The 17,472-nt window shown below is 47.3% G+C and overlaps 1 long non-coding RNA gene across 1 annotated transcript; it reads left to right on the plus strand.

The window, feature by feature from the left end:
• Positions 1–681: 681 nt before the first annotated feature.
• LOC113890514 lies at positions 682–17,238 on the plus strand. The gene is made up of 2 exons (XR_003510512.1): positions 682–721; positions 17,133–17,238. It is a non-coding gene; the product is annotated as an uncharacterized LOC113890514 (long non-coding RNA).
• The last annotated feature ends 234 nt before the right edge of the window (positions 17,239–17,472 follow it).

Below are 17,472 nucleotides of genomic sequence, written 5' to 3' on the forward strand. Positions count from 1 at the left end.
TATCGTCATCTCCATTTTACAGATGAGAAGACCAAGGCCAGAGTGATGAAGCCTCTTGCCCAGAGTCACATGGCCAAGCCAGATTTTGGACTCATGTCCTTGCTGTCCCCAGACTCCTGGGGTGATGGCTCGTGCCAAGTTGAGATGAAAACCCAAGTTTGGGAGTCAACCCCAGTTTACCTCCTGCCTCTGCCACTGAATGTTTCACGCCTGAGGCCTCCGTTTCCTCATCTGGAGAATGGGAATGACACTCCCAGCCCTCTTGGCTCCTGGAGAATCAAGAGCTCCAGTGGAGGACTTCCCTGGTGGTCCAGTGGATAAGAATCCATCTGCCAATACAGGGGACACGGGTTCGATCTCTGGTTTGGGAAGCCCCCACATGCCGTGGAGCAACTGAGCCCACACTCCACAGCTACTGAGGCCTGGGCACCCTGGAGCCTGTGCTCCAAAACTAGAGAAGTCACCGCAATGAGAAACCCACACACGGCAACAGAGTAGCCTCCGCTTGCTGCAATTAGAGAAAGCGCACACGCAGCAATGAAGACCCAAAAAACAAACAAATAAATACAAATTAAAAAAAAAAAAAAGCTCTAAGGGAACAGGAGATCAGCTTGGCAACTGGGAAGGCCTGTGCCCGGGCAAGCCAGCGCTTTCACGGAAGCTTGGCAGTCTGCCTTCCCCCAAGCTTTCCTCCCGGTCAGCTGTGCCTCCACACCAGACGGTGAGCAACCTGAATCAGGGTCCAGGGGAGGGTGGGGATGAGCCCCCAGAGGGGACGTGGGAGACTGTCTCCTGCTAGAAAGCAAAGGAGGGGGAGAGGGTGGCCCCAGGGTGAGGTCATAAGTCCTACGCCGGGCGGGCTGCCAGGAGCACAGGCTCCCCAGGGCCTGGACGCCGTCCCTCCCCGGCAGGCGCTGAGTGTTGTGCCGCCGTCTCCATGGAGCCCGGCTTTACAAGGTGCCTCCATGCCCCAGAGAGGCCTGGAATATGACTGGCACCAGTGCTCTACTTTTATTGATGGAGAAACTGAGGCTTGGGAAGTTCGTGGCTCCCTAAAGATGGTGAGGCCTTGGAGCATTGATCTTGTGTCCTCAGATCTGCTCAGAATGGGGCCCTGGGCAGGTTGCCTCACTGAGTCTGGGCTTCTACTCCTTAAAACGGGAGAATGGCCCTTCCTTAGTGGACAGATTACATGAGGTGATATTGTCACACAGTAGGATCTCAGGAAATGTAACTCTTTGTCCATCTGAGGACTGCCCATTTAGATAAATACCCTGAGCATTCTCCTCATAACTCTAAGGGTCACAATACAAGTGGGAAACTGAGGCCCAGGAATTGGTCTGACTTGGCAGGGAACACGTGGTAACTTGGTGGTGGGTCTGGTTGCAGGACTCTAGAGCAGATCTCTCACTACCTCATGCTGTTTTGGGCAGAATCCTCACCAGTCAGAACACCCCAGCCTCTCTACCCAGGGCCTGGGACTTCCATTCAGATTTTGGCTTTACAGCCTCAGACAAGTCACATGCTCTCTCTGAGCCTCAGTGTCCTCAACTGAAAAATGGAAAACCATGACTCCACTGAGGTGAGGAAGACTTAAGAAATCAGATGCGGCCGTATTTGGTGACTGTGAAAAGCTACAGTGGTGGAGGGGAGGGGAAGCCTCCAATCTATCTGTTCGGCAGTTGAGTAATTCATTATACATCACTTGTTCTAAAAAGAGTTTGAAGCTGCACCAAGTAGTCATCCGTCCATCCAAGAAGGTAGGTCCACCCCCAATGTGACCTACCTTCCCATCGCTTGCAAATGTCTCTTTTCTTAATTTCTCTCTGTGCATTTAATGTGCTCTTGAAACAGACTTCCCTCCATGGAGCCCTCTTGATGGCCACTGAACATAAGCCCAGGAATAAGCACTGCTTTTAGCATCTCCCTGGGTAGGTTGATAATTAGGTAGAGAAATCTAGCCATTGCCAGAAACAGAGATAAAGTGCACCCTTGCCAGCTGATGGGCCTGGCTGCCCAAAGACAAGGCCAGCCCTCCAAGATCAAGGCATCTTCTACAGTCTAGGCTGCCACTACCCACCCACGGGCCAAGAAAGAGCCTACTTGGTCTCCCCAGCTTTCAGGCCTTGGTCATGACAACAGGAGTTTTGGGAGCCCATTCACTCTTCAGACAACCTAGAGAGAAGTAATCCAAGCTCAGAGCACCAGGGCTACTGGACCCTAAGATCACGCCTCTTTCTCTGAGTCCCGCGTCCCCCAAGTTGGCCTTCGTTGTTTTGTCCACAGGGCAGTGCCCAGCACCAGGGCAGGGTGAATGCTCAGCAGCCCATGTGACAGCAAATGCCCTGGATGAGCTCATGGGGTCACAGGATCAGAGCCAGGAGAGACCATGGGAAGTGGGGCCTGCCCAGGTCACTCTGCAATGGGGAGAGGGGTGGAGGCTGGCTGCACAGGCTTGCGAACTGCCAGCCAGGGCTCTGGGATATGCACAGCCCCTCCAAGCTGGTCAGTGTTTCCATGATCTTTTTCTTAGGGCATCTCATCTCCCAGTGACAGGGGGTTCCTCGAGGCCAGGTCATTCAAGTCTTCCTTCCACACAACGAGCACTCAGCGTGTCACACAGCACAGACGCCCAGTTTGGCTGGAGACTCACCCCTGTGGCTCTCAGGCCCCGCTGTGGGACATGGTCCCCAACTTTCGAATCCCAAAGCTTCAAGGTTTTTCTGTCAACAAGGCCCAGAGTTTCACCCAGGCCATCTCAGATGGGTGTGAAGGGAAACCAGTTCAACCTCCATTTTATAGGTAGGGGCGAGCAGGGACTTGTCACCAAGAGTAGAACCCACACCAGGACACTTCTGTCACAATTCCTTTTCCTCAAGAGAGTCAGCCCAGAGAGACTTTAGACTCAGCTGTTTCTCATTTTCCCTCTCAAGTCCCTTGGCTCATGCTGATCAATTCATCAAACTGTCTCCAAGTCTCCTCGAACTGGGCACAGGGAAATGAGATTACTCAGCCTGGTCCTAACCTTGGATGGCCTCACAGTCCGGGGCAGGAAGAGTGGGGGTGGGAGTCAGACTCATAAAAAGCCCCCAGGAGAGCCCTTGTCACGTGTGTGAACACTGCTGTGCTCACACACTCCCCCGACAGAAGCTCACTATCACCGAGGCAGCCTCTTTCATCTTTGTTCAGCTCTGACTGTGAGAAAACCCTTCCCTCAATATTCTGGAAACATTATGTAGTGAAATAAGGCAGAATATGTGGTGTGAAAATAATTTTCAAAACAATGTACTCATGTCTAGAAGGATGTACCTCCAAAGTTAAAGAGTGGCTTGTCTTTGGGAGATGCTGCTGCTGCTGCTAAGTTGCTTCAGTCATGTCTGACTCTGTGCGACCCTGTAGACGGCAGCCCACCAGGCTCCCCCATCCCTGGGATTCTCCAGGCAAGAACACTGGAGTGGGTTGCCATTTCCTTCTCCAATGCATGAAAGTGAAAAGTGAAAGTGAAGTCGCTCAGTCGTGTCCAACTCTTAGGGACCCCATGGACTACAGCCTACCAGGCTCCTCCATCCATGGGATTCTCCAGGCAAGAGTACTGGAGTGGGGTGCCATTGCCTTATCCGTTGGGAGATGAAGCTGGTGGGATTTATTGCTTCTTCATGCTTATTCCTAGTCTCTGAATTTCCTCCAACCCTTTCAGACTTTGTTGCCTAACCTGTAAAACAGGGGTAAAAATCTCTACCTTACTTGTAGATATGTAAACAGGATAAGATATATGAAAATGCTAGACACACAGTAAGCATTTAATAAATGACACCTATTGTAAAAATAAAATAAATAATAAATGACACCTTCCTGGAGGCTCAGATGAGAAAGCGTCTGCCTACAATGTGGGAGACCCGGGTTCCATCCCTGGGTCGGAAAGATCCCCTGGAGAAGGAAATGGCAACCCACTCCAGTACTCTTGCCTGGAAAATCCCATGGACAGAGCCTGATAGGCTACAGTTCATGGGGTCGCAAAGAGTTAGACACAACTGAGCAACTTCACTTTCCCTTTTCATTGCAAATACTAATTACAGAATGCTCAAATCCAAAAAGGGCTAAAGAAGACCTTAGCAAATATCAATCCCAATCCTTTCATTTTTAAAAAATATAAATATTTATTTGGCTACACTGTGTCTTAGTTGCGGCATGAGGTGTCCTGACCAGCAACCTGCACTGGGAGCTCGGAGTCTTAGCCACTCGATCACCAGGGAAGTCCTCCAATCCTCTTATTTTAAAGGTAGCGAAACGGAGGCTTGGAACTGTTGTCTGGGGGAGAAGAGAAAGAGGAGAGTGACCAGCTGACAAAGCCTGAGATGTGGCTCCTATATTCCTTCCTGGGACCAAGCAGGACTCACTGTTCTAATGATGATGTTTTAAAAAGTCTGTCCAAAATGGGTTATAAAAAAAATGTTCAATGTCAGTAGAGAAAAGTTAATCCATCAAGAAAATATAGCAATTATAAACATTGCCCCTAATGACAGAGCCCAGAATATATGAAGCAAAAACTGGAAGAATGGGTGGGAGAAACAGACAATTCATCAGTAGTAGCTGGAGACTTTAATGCCTCCACTTTCCATAGGGATAGAACCACGAGGCAGAAGATCAAGGAAATGGAAAAGTTGAACAATACTATAAACCATTAAACCTGACAAACATCTATAGAATGCTAGACGTTTTAGGAAGGGCAGTTGGGCAAAGAAATCAAATAAAAGGTATCCAATTTGGAAAAGAAGAAGTGAAACTGTATTTGCAGATGACATGATCTTGTATGTAGAAAGTCCTAAGAAATCCGCAATAAAACTATTAGAGCTAATAAATGAATCCAGCAAGGTTGCAGGATGCAAGATCAATACACAAAAATTAATTGAATTTCTACCCATCTGCAATAAACAATCCAAAATGAAACTTTGTAAAAAATTTAACAAAAGCACAAAATCTGTACTCTGAAAACTATAAAACATTGTAGAAAGAAATGAAAGACAACTTCAATAAATGGAAAGGTATCCTATGTTTTTGTTGATCAGAAGACTTAATAGTGTCAAGATGTCAATACTCCCTAAATTGATCTACAGATCCAATACAATCACTATCAGAATCCCACTGGATTCTTTCCAGAAATTGACAATCTGATCTAAACACTCTTATAGAAATTCAAGGAACCCAGGACAGTCAAAACACTCTTGAAAAAAGAAGAACAAAGCTGGAGGACTCACACTTGCTGATTTCAAAACTCATTAAAAGCTACAGTAATTGAGACACTGTGCTACTGGCATAATGAAAGACATGTAGATCAATGAGATAGAACTGAGGGTTCAGAAACAGTGCTTCACATTTTGCGGTCAATTGATCTCAGACAAGGATGACAGAACAGTTAAATGGGGAAAGAAAAGTCTCTTCAACGAAGGGTTCTGGGACAACTGGATATTCACATGCAAAAGAATAAAGTTAGACCCCTACCTCACATCATATTCAAAAATTAACTTAAAATGAGTCAAAGGCCTATATGAAAGAGTTAAGACTATAAAACTGAGAAAAAGATAATCTGAATGCCACTAAAGTGAAAAATGTTTGTGCTTTAAAGGATACAATCAAAAAAAGGAAGACAATTCACAGAATGGGAGCAAAGATTTGCAAATCATATATGTGATGAGACTTGTATCTAGAATACATAAAGAACTTTTACAACTCAATAATAAAAAGATAAATTACTTTTTAAATGGGCAAAAAGGAACTTCTCATTGGTCCATGGGTTAAGATTCCACATGTTCAATGCTCGGGATGAAGGTTCAATCACTGGCTGGTGAACTAAGATTCCACATGCTGTGCAGATGAAAAATAAAAATAAAACTGACTGTGATGATGATTGCACATATCTACAAATGCACTGAAATATTTAAAATGTACACTTAATGGCGCCACCTACAATATGTGTAATATACATCTCAATAAAGCTGTTAGGATAAAAATAAAGAATTAAAATGGACAAAAGATCTGAAACAACATTGCTCCAAAGATTTGCAAATGGCCAAAAGCACATGAAAAGATGCTCAACATCATTGGCCCCAGAGAAATGCAAATTAAAACCACAATGGAAAACCGCTTCACACCCACTAGGATGGCTGTCATCAAAAAGTCAGATAATTACACATGTTGGAGAGGATAGGAACAAATCAGAACCCTCATACAATGCTGATGGGAATGTAAGTAGCTGCTGTGGAAAACAGTCTGGCAAGCCCTTGAATAGTTAAACATAGTGTTACCATATGACCCCCAGTGCTTGGCTCACCCCAGTCTATTCTTAGATAGAATAAAAACCCAAGATAAATTAAATCATATCCACAAAAAAATCTTGTACATAAATGTGTATAGTAGCATTATTCATAATATCCCCCGAAACAATCCAAATGTCCACGACTGATGAATAAACAAAATATGTTATATACATATACTGGAATATTACTCATCCCTAAAAAGGAATAAAGTATTAATACTGCCACAACATAGGCAAACCTTGAAAAAATCCTAAATGAAAAAAGACAGTCACAAAAGACTGGGAATTGTATGATTCCTTTTATCTGAAATATCTAGAATAGGAAAATTAATAGAGACGGAAAATAGATGAGTGTTCATCCAGGAATAAGAGCTTGAGGAGGGAGGGGAAGTATCTAAAAATTAACTTAAAATGAGTCAAAGGCTTAAATGAAAGAGTTAAGACTATAAAACTGAGAAAAATAGGAATAAATCTTCATGACCTTGGATTAAGCACAGCATCAACAAGGTTTCTTAGCAGGGTGATAAAAATGTTCCAAAATTGATTATAATGATGGCTACACAACTCTGTGAATATGCTAAAAACCAATGACTTGTACACTTTAAATGGGTGAATTGTACGGCATGTAAATTATATCTCAATAAAGCCATTATTTTTGAAAAAGAGAGAGCCTGTGTGCAGAATGTGTTCTTCTAAACCTCTTAATGATGACAGAATCCATGCAGACTAATTAAGTGACTGTCTTGGCAGTAGCACCGAATGACTGATCTACTATTTTTCCCACTGGCACTGCATTTCTCATCAGAATTCAACCCTGTCCCTTGCTTGGTCAGCTATCTCACCTTCAGAGACCGAAAACTAACAGGTGAGTTATTAATTATAAAAACAACAACCCTCCTCGAGCAAAAAAAGAGAACGACAGGGAAGCATGTGCATCCCAGGTTCGTGCTACAGCAAACCTTTTAGACAAACCAAGAGAATTAAAGGCAAGGGTTGGTCTCTAAAGAAACTGCAAAGAAACACCGGGGAAAACATGGTCTTACGGACACAAGGGCTGATAGGAGGTGAGCTGGGGCCTTTTACAGTGGCGCTGGGAGCCTGGGTAGTCTTTGTCCTAACAGGCAAGCTTTCTGGCAACTCTTTTGTTCCTTCTCCAGGGGAACAGCCCATGCAAAGGCGTGGAAGGGGGAGAGAGACAGTGGGGTAAGCCAAGCACTAGGGGGCATTTACGCCAATGCAGCAGGCAGGAGTGGGGAGTGAGGAAGGCCAGAGAGCTCAGTGTGCCCAAATCATGCAGGACTATCAATCTGGCTGAGGAGTTTGGATGGTCTCGCTGGGTGACTGTAGGTGAGTCACTGACATCTCTGAGCCCAGCTGCATATTGTAAGTGCCCTCAGAGAGTGGTAGAAAGAATCCCATGAAATAACATATTGTAACAAAACTTCCAGATGTACAAGCTGGATTTATAAAAGGCAGGAGAACCTGAGATCAAATTGCCAACATCCCATTGGATCATAGAAAAGCAAGAGAGCTGCAGAAAAACATCTGCTTCATTGACTATGCTAAAGCCTTTGACTGTGTGGATCACAGCAAACTGTGGAAAATTCTTTTCTTTTTTTTTGTTATTCTTTTTTTTATTTTTTTATTTTTAAACTTTAAAATATTGTATTAGTTTTGCCAAATATCGAAATGAATCTGCCACAGGCATACCCGCGTTCCCCATTCTTTTTTTTATATAAATTTATTTATTTTAATTGGAGGCTAATTACTTAAAAAGATGAATACCAGACCACCTTACCTGCTTCCTGAGAAACCCGTACGCAGGTCAAGAAGCAACAGAACTGGACACGGAACAATGGACTGGTTGAAAATTGGGAAAGGAGTACATCAATGCTATATATCATCACTCTGCTTATTTAACCTCTATACAGAGTACATCATGAGAAATGCCAGGCTGGATGAATCACAAGCTGTAATCAAGATCACCAGGAGAAATATCAACAACCTCAGATATGCATATGATACCACTCTAATGGCAGAAAGCAAAGAAGAACTAAAGGGCCTCTTGATGAAGGTGAAAGAGGATAGTGAAAAAGCTGGCTTAAAACGCAGCATTAAAAAAAAAAACACAAAAAACTAAGATCTTGGCATTCAGTCCCATCACTTCATGGCAAATAGAAGGGGAAAAAGTGGAAGCAGTGGCAGATTTTATTTTCTTGGGCTCCAAAATCACTGCAGACAGTGACTGCAGCCATGAAATTCAGACTCTTGGTCCTTGGAAGAAAAGCTATGACAAACCTAGACAGTGTATTAAAAAATAGAGATATCACTTTGTCAACAAAAGTCCGTATAGTCAAAACTATGGTGTTTACAGTAGTCATATATGGGTATGAGAGCTGGACCATAAAGAAGGCTGAGCACCGAAGAACTGATGCTTCCAAACTGTGGTGCTGGAGAAGACTCTTGAGAGTCCCTTAGACAGCAAGGAGATCAAACCAGTCAATCCTAAAGGAAATCAATATTCATTGGAAGGCCTGATTTTGAAGCTGAAGCTCCAATACTTTGGCCACCTGATGCAAAGAGCTGACTCATAGGAAAAGACCCTGATGCTGGCAAAGATTGAAGGCAGGAGAAAAAGGGGACGACAGAGGATGAGATGGTTGAATGGCATTATCAACTCAATGAACTTGAGTTTGAGCAAACTCCGAGAGATAGTGAAGGACAGAGGAGCCTGGTGTGCTGCAGTGCATGGGGTTGCAAAGAGTCGCACATGACTGAGTGACTGAACAGCAACAACAGGATTAAGAAGGCTCTTGGAAGGAGCAAACACTGAGTAAATGTTAATGGACATAAGGAAGAAGATGTTCCTCTGGCTTCCCTAGATTCCCCGATACAGGGAAAGTGCAATGGGAGAAGGAGCCTTGATAAGGATTGATCTCATCTCCTCCTAAAACCCCATCAAGGTGACAGGACAGAAATAAGAAAGACCGTGGGAAAAGGAGCAAAGCCAGCAAAAGACGAGGCTGATGGGGCTGTGGAAACTGCAGTAGCCGAGCAGAAGCAGCTCTGCATCTGTGGGTGGGGTGCTGTGGGATGTGAACAGAGCCCCAGCAATGCTCAGGACTCAGAGGTACCAGTTATTGAAGAAGGTAGGGGCTAAGGGTGGATTAAAAAGAAGAGGGCCAGTGGAAAGTCAGTGTAGGAGTTAGACTTCCCGGTTTCCCCTTTCCCAACCCTACAGTCAGATGGCTAGTCCTCTCCCTGCCTTTCACCTCCGTCTCCCAGGAGACAAGGAGATGAAGGTTCATTCTCCAGAGACACAGAACCAGGAGGGATTCTAACCCAGGAACATCCAAGCAGCTGAGCCACTACAGGACATAAGGATGGAGAGAGTCCTCTCTGGAGTAACTGGTCTCTAGAACTCTCTCTTCAAAAAGCTGACTTGCTGCCAGATCACCCCAGTAGAGCCCACAATCAAGTGTGCCTCCATCCTGAAATCAGGTGCACAGCCTCCTTTCCATTTTTTGTTTGTTTATAGTGCCTGTAAGAATTACCAGGGACAAAACAAAAACAAACCAGAAACGCTTGAGAAAACAGATAATGCATGCAGCAGGCAAAACGGAAACAACAAGCAGGAGACCTGAAATGAAACCCTTGGCAGAAGCTGCAAAAGGTAACATTAAGGGAATTGCTAAGGGACTATGCAAAAAGGTATAGAAATAGGGAATAGGAAAAAACAAATCAGAAATCTTGAAGATCAATCCTGGGAGGAATATCTGACTAATAATAGTGCCAAAAAGAGAGAAAAGAGAAAACTAAGAAGGGAAGTTATGAAGTTTTCTTATTGTGTAAGAAACATTTTCACAATGGAAGGGTGTGAGCTTCCAATTTGAGAGCCCAGGATGAGGGAGAAACAAAAGAGCCTCACTGAGGCACATCACTTGAAAACTTCTGCAGGACGGGTGCTAAAAGGAGGAGGAAGTGGAGACTAAAAGGAGCAAGGAAGCCCCGTGCAAAGATAAGGGATCAGAACATCATCGCATTTCTTGGAGCAACACCGGAAGACAGACAGCTGTAGAGACAAGTCTCAGAAACTCTGAATGGAAACAATTTTCAACCTAGAATTCTATGCCCAGCTAAGCTAATAATCAAAGATGAGTGTGGAATAAAGATATTTTCTGGCAACTACAGAAAAAAGTATTTTCTAGGCACCATTTTCCAAAAAGCTACCGAGGACAAGCTCCACTGAACTAAGGAAATAAAGCAAGAATGAGGAAGGATTTGGATCTTGCAAACAAGGAAGCCAGTGCAGGAGAGGTCAAAGCCACGGCCAAGTGGACAGCTGCGCAGCGGGGCTAGAGGGAGCCCAGGGCTGAGCCGGGGCCTCTGACGCATTTGGCAGCTTGGACAGTGCTACGGAGAGGTGGTGTACATGGCTATCAGAGGATTTGGGAAGAATGAGCAATAGGGACATAGAGAACTAGACAAATGAGGAAACAACCCAGTTATTAGTTCCAGAAAACAGTAGAAGTATGAGCAAAGAAACTAATCAGCGTAGTACTAGGATTAGTAAATATTTACATAGTCATGATAACAAAAATCCAGAATATCTATTTAATGAAAATTTATGTGCTATAACTACTGGAAGTTTGGGGAAGTGGGGAGTGGTGAGAGCATCAGAAGAAAGCCAGGTCGTCACTGCCCCCCAGGAAGCCAACAGAAAATATCTCAAAGTGAAGAGGCGAGAAATAGCAGTTAACACATTGTACTGAAGTGTGGAAGTGAATCCAGAGAAAATAGCTTCAAGGATCTGACTGTAGCTGCCTCTGGAAAGTGGAACTGGAATTGAGGCTTCTTGAGACTAGGATAATTTGAGGATAGTTGATTTTTGTTTCCAGTCCATTGTATACGCCTTGATTTTTTTTCTTAAAACAATGTGTTTATATTACTTTGAGAAAAGTGAAAATGAAGGAGCAGTAGATATAATTAATCCTCTTGGTAGGTGAAGATACTGATGCTAAGTCTAAGGGGCATGCCCAAGACCCCAGCATGGCCAACTTAGGACAGGAGGTGGGTCCCCCACTGCCAGACAGCTCTCAGATACCAATGACTATAAGCCATGGTCACAGGAAAGATGAAAACTGGAACGTTACCATGTTGAATCTCAACCCTCTAATGCTGGAATGATTGAAAAAAGTTCAATCTATTTATGCTATGGCTGGTGAAGCCAGTTGAGTTCAGAAGAAACGTATGACCATAATTTGTATTTATTTGATCCAAAAGCTTTACTTTCGAAGAGGGGGAAATATGGGACCAGGGGAAATTCCTCTCAATAACCGTGAACTTCCAGGCCACAAAGCAGAGGAGACAATTTCCATAATATTCCACCTTATTCTATACACGTTTCTAAGCAGCCTTTGATGCCACAGTTTAGAAAGCAGCCCAGAGCCTCTTACTCTAAAACAAATCAGCTGTTCCCAGTCACCCCTTCCCACTACCAAACCCACTCCACCCCATCGCAGACTCACCCCTGCGCCTCTCAACCTGCATTCCAGATGGGGGCAGCTCAACAATAGGTGTGGGTTTGGGGGTGTCAGGGCCCCTGCCAGGACTGGGCTCACAAAGTTAATCAGCCATGGGAGCCCCCAGGCCCGCGGAAGACTTCAGAGCAAAAGGACAGCTGTAGAGTGGGTGTGTGAGACGTTAAAATTTGAAAGTCTTAGTGAGGCCTCAGGCCCCTCCAGGTAAGAGCCCGGGCCCTCCTCCCATCACAGCCTCCCCTTCTGCCAGACCTCATTCTCTCCAGTGCTGCCTCTCGCTTCCGGGCCTCTGTAGGTGCTGGTTCCTCTGTCTGGAACACTCTTCCTTTGAGCTTCCCAGGTCATGGCTCTGGTCACACTCCGCATGGCCCTGTCTTCTCTAGGTGGGAACCTGACTCTAGGCTGTGAGTCCCTCAGAGGCTGGACGGGGTGTGGTTGCTCTCTGAGCACCGTGGGCACAGTGGCCTCGCTGGGAGTGGGAGGCAATTAATGTTGCAGGAAGGAGGAAAGGAATGAACATGGGCATGCCGGGCTCAGGGACACATCCAGCCTGGCGCCCTGGACAACCTGCCTTCACCTGCAGAGTGGGGTCTCATATGGCTTTGGTTCAGAGGGTTCTGGTTTAGAACCCCTTGGGGCCACTGCAACAAAAGCAGATCGCTGGCCCCTTCTCGGGATTTCTAAACTTTGCAACCCTCGCCCCAGGGCTCAGCACTCTGTCCCACGCAGCAGCCTTATACTGGCTGATGAGTCTGTTTGCTGCCCCTAATCCTGGTCCCCGGAGGGATTCTGGCTCCTGGCTGCTCATAGAGCCTGGAAACAAACAGAGCCCAAGGCCCTGGCCAGCTGCCCCTGCTGTGGGCATTTTCAGGCAGGTGGTCTCAAAAGCATTCAGCTTCTTGTCCCTCGGTTTCCACACCAGCAGTCAGGGCTCTGACTTCCTAGAGGGGTGTGGGGGTTAGGGCAGTGTGGAAACATCCTCCTGACCAGGAATGCTCATGAAGGACTCCATGGGCAGGGGTTTGGCGGGACCGGGCACAGATCACTGCAGGGTGGAGATGGGAAGACACAGGCACTGCTGGGCCCTCTCCTGGTGGACCCACCTCCCTCCCTCCACTTCCCACACCCACCCAGTGGAGAAGGCACCACCACTGACCAATAGGAAACAGGCCCAGACAGCGTGAGCTGGGACTCGCCCAAGGTCTCTGGAAGAACTGGGCATTGAGCTGGGCCTCCCGCCTCCTCTCCAGGACGGGAGAAGCCCTACCCCATGAAAAACCTTCAAATTCTCCTTGCGGCTAATCGCCCCTTTGAAATAAATTAAACAGGCACAGGGGAGCAGTCTCTGCTGGAGCATCTGGTTGGCTTGGGTCCTGGTGCCCCCTTGTGGCCATTCCTTCAGCTTTCCCCAGCGGCACTTCGCAGCCCTGCTGCCTGAATTGGTGGTTGGAGAAGACCTGGGGTCCCAACCGACTGCAGAGGGCTATTCCGGGTGGAGGAAGGGGCGAGAGGCCTGAATGCCCTTGGATTCACCATGCAACCTTGGACAAGCTCCTGACCACAGCCAAACCAAATTGCCTGGAGAGATTAGAGCAGGTCATCCTGGAGATGTCTAACCTCCTCCTGCTCATCTCACCGGGGAGCAAGGAGGCCTAGAGATGCCGAGCAGGTGTGGCAGGGGCCCAGGGATGTGCTGGGGAGGGTGTGCCATCCTGGCACCCTCTAGAGAGGAGTCTGGCTCTGAAGAGGAGGGCTTCCAAAGCCTGGAGAACCTGCTCTCCCAACCTCTCACCCACAGCCCAGGGCCCAGGGCCTTCATCATTGTCCTCCCTCCCCAAAGCCTGACTCCTGGTTACTCCTATTGCCCCAGAACCCCCAACGCTGCCAGGACAGTCACTGGGCACCTGGGGCCCAGCTGCAGTTCACATCCAGAATTAGCGCGGCCCCAGCCTTGCCCCCGGGGCCCCTTCCCAGCCCCACACCCCTCCACCCATCCAGTGCTCACACTGAAGACCCCGCGGGCCAGTCCTGTCCAGGCGCTGGTGACAGACTCTCCCGGAGCTAACAGCAAACCTCTTTTCTCTCCTCCTTCTCAGACCCCCAGCCACAGCCCCACTTCCTGCTCCCCCAGAGTAGGGCATACTGATGGCCCTCTGTGACAATCACATGACCCTGTCTGACAGCTGGCCTCCAAACCCACAAACACCCCCATCCTCTGCCTCCTCCATTTGCAGCCTCTTTGCTCTTTTCTCATCAGCACTTAAGGTCCTCATCTTGACACATACACCGACAGAGGCCCTTCCCTCATCAACTACTTCTTATTTCTGTCCGACCCTTCAGAGCTCAGTTTTCAAAACAGCAGTTCACACTCATCTACTGTCTTTCCCTTCCTGCCTCACCATCACTCCAGAGCCCTCTTGTTCTTAAATCCACTTGACTTTCATGTGCGTTCTAAGTCACTTCAGTCGTGTCCAACTGTTTGCGACCCTATGGACTGTAGCCCGCCAGACTACATGGGATTCTCCAGGCAAGAATTCTTGGCAAGGTTGCCAAGCCCTCCTCCAGGGGATCTACCCAACCCAGAGATGGAACCTGCATCTCCTGTGTCTCCTGCACTGGCAGGCAGGTTCTTTACCACTAGTACCACCTTAGTCCACTCTTGACCCATTCAGCTCAACCAGCTGACACAGGTCCACACACTGCGTCTGCTCTCTCAGGTCTCCAGGCCTTTGCATGTGCTGTTCCCCGCACCTGGAATGCCTTTCCCTGCCTTCCTCACAGTACTAATATCCGCCTATTCTTCAGCACCAAGCCTGAGCATCACTTCCTTCGGGAAGCCTTCTCCAATGCTACAGCCTGGTCTGGCACATCCTCTAAAGGCAGTCCATAATTCCTGGACCCAGCCCCTGGTGCTCTCAACCCCAGGGAATTTCTCTTAGTTTCTCGAATATGAAAAACCTATTCCTATCTCATAACCTTTACGTGTGCTGCTTTTCTGCCAGGTCCCAATATCTGTCCATCCTGTCTCCAATTTATATCTGGAAAACTGGTGTCTCCTGCTCCAGGAACCCCCCTCTGCCTCTTTGGAGACCTCCCTGGGTTCCCAGGGCCGCAGGCTTCCTCTGTCACAGCGCTGACCCCTCTGGGTGTCACAGAATACACGCCTGCCTGCCTTCTGTAAGCATAGTTGTTCATCATTCCTGGGTACTGTTCTAAGCACTTTACGTATATTAATCTTATACCGCATAGAATAATTCCATCGTTATCCCTGTTTCACAGGTAAAGAAAACGAGGCCCTGGGTCCTTCACCCAAGGCCAGAGTCAAGCACACAATGTGCACCCGGCAGGGCTTCCCAGACCCAGAGCTGAGAACCGACGCCTCCAAATCTGGTTTAAATGGAAACCAGCCCCGAGCAGCTCCCCGCCCCCGCCAGCCCTGGATGAAGGCTCCGCATCCCCTTTCATGCTGTTTATTCTTTTGAACAAATTGTGAGTTTTATAAGACATTCAAGGCCTGCAGTGGCAAACACATGTTCCCGTAGTGAGAGTCATCAGACCTGCTGGGCAGAGGGCTGTGAGAGCAGCCATCTCAGCTTCTTCTGTCCTTGTTCTTTCAAGAGTTGTAGACACCCTTGAGCACGTATAGCCTCTCAGACCAATGGAGAGAGAAGCTGAGCTTCATCTCTGCAGCTCCCTGCCACCCCTCACCAGCATCCCCTCACACTGATGGCTTCCACACTCCGAGGAATACCCCCTGCCCACTCTGCAGCAGCTGGAGCCTGCAGGCTCCATCTTAGGAGAGGTGAAGGTACTGCTGTCATCTCGACTCAGCAGGGGAGGAAACCGAGGTTCAGAGCGGGGAGATATCTTACCCAAGGTCACGCAGGTGCTTAGTGGAGAAGCCAGGAATTAGAACTCAGGTTTTCTGGCTCCAAAGTTGGTGCTCCATCAACAGCATCATTCCTGCCTTCAAGGCCAGAAAAGTAGAAAGATTTTGTATCCCCTGTACCTGGCACATTGTCCTTGATGAATGACGTCCTGGAAAAGCCTGATGCTCTAGGAAGCAGGGGTATTGCTGTCGAGGCCTGGCTCTGTACCTTGGGAAGTCACTCATCTCCTCAGGCCTCAGATTCTTCTTCTGAAGAACAAGGGGTTTGGACCCACTGAGCTCTGCAGACTCTCATCAGTCAGTTCAGTTCAGTCACTCAGTCGTGTCCAACTCTTTGCGACCCCATGAATTGCAGCACACCAGGCCTCCCTGTCCATCACCAACTCCCGGAGTTCACTCAGACTCACGTCCATCAAGTCAGTGATGCCATCCAGCCATCTCATCCTGTCGTCCCCTTCTCCTCCTGCCCCCAATCCCTCCCAGCATCAGAGTCTTTTCAAATGAGTCAACTCTTCGCATGAGGTGGCCAAAGTACTGGAATTTCAGCTTCAGCGTCATTCCCTCCAAAGAAATCCCAGGGCTGATCTCCTTCAGAATGGACTAGTTGGATCTCCTTGCTGTCCAAGGGACTCTCAAGAGTCTTCTCCAACACCACAGGTCAAAAGCATCAATTCTTCGGCACTCAGCCTTCTTCACAGTCCAACTCTCACATCCATACATGACCACTGGAAAAAGCATAGCCCTGACTAGACGGACCTTTGTTGGCAAAGTAATGTCTCTGCTTTTGAATATGCTATCTAGGTTGGTCATAACTTTCCTTCCAAGGAGTAAGCGTCTTTTAATTTCGTGGCTGCAGTCACCATCTGCAGTGATTTTGGAGCCCCCAAAAATAAAGTCTGACACTGTTTCCACTGTTTCCCCATCTGTTTCCCATGAAGTGAAGGGACCAGATGCCATGATCTTCGTTTTCTGAATGTTGAGCTTTAAGCCAACTTTTTCACTCTCCACTTTCACTTTCATCAAGAGGCTTTTTAGTTCTTCTTCACTTTCTGCATAAGGGTGGTGTCATTTGCATATCTGAGGTTATTGATATTTCTCCCGGCAATCTTGATTCCAGCTTGTGCTTCTTCCAGCCCAGTGTTTCTCATGATGTACTCCGCGTATAAGTTAAATAAGCAGGGTGACAATATACAGCCTTGACATACTCCTTTTCCTATTTGGAACCAGTCTGTTGTTCCATGTCCAGTTCTAACTGTTGCTTGCAGACTCTCATACATCCAAGGAAATAGCACAGCTGTGTGGCCTCAGGCAGCCCTCACAACTGGCAGGTCTCACTCCCTGAATGCTGACTCTAACAGTGATAAAATGCTCTCTATCTCTTTTCTACCAGTTTTGCAGGTAACCCTCGGAAGTGTCCAAAACAATGGAGGTTGTTTTCATATCACAAGCATTCCTCAACCAGAACTTGGCTCTTCAAAATAAAGTAATCAAACAAGTGCCCCGTGGAATGTGACACTACATGAGATCAGACCCACAAAAAAAGCATTCCAGGAAGAGGAAGCAGCAGGTGCAAAGGCCCTGGGGCAGCAATGAATTTGGAGTATGAACTAAGGGGTCATGGTGGCTGGCATGAGGTGGGTGAGAGGAAGAGTGGCAGCAGGTGGGCCAACAGGCGCCTGGACAGTGATATCCATCGCAGCAATGTCCCTACAGCCAAACCTACACCCCAA

Source organism: Bos indicus x Bos taurus, chromosome 3 (genome assembly GCF_003369695.1).
Source record: "Bos indicus x Bos taurus breed Angus x Brahman F1 hybrid chromosome 3, Bos_hybrid_MaternalHap_v2.0, whole genome shotgun sequence".
Lineage (NCBI taxonomy): Eukaryota > Metazoa > Chordata > Mammalia > Artiodactyla > Bovidae > Bos > Bos indicus x Bos taurus.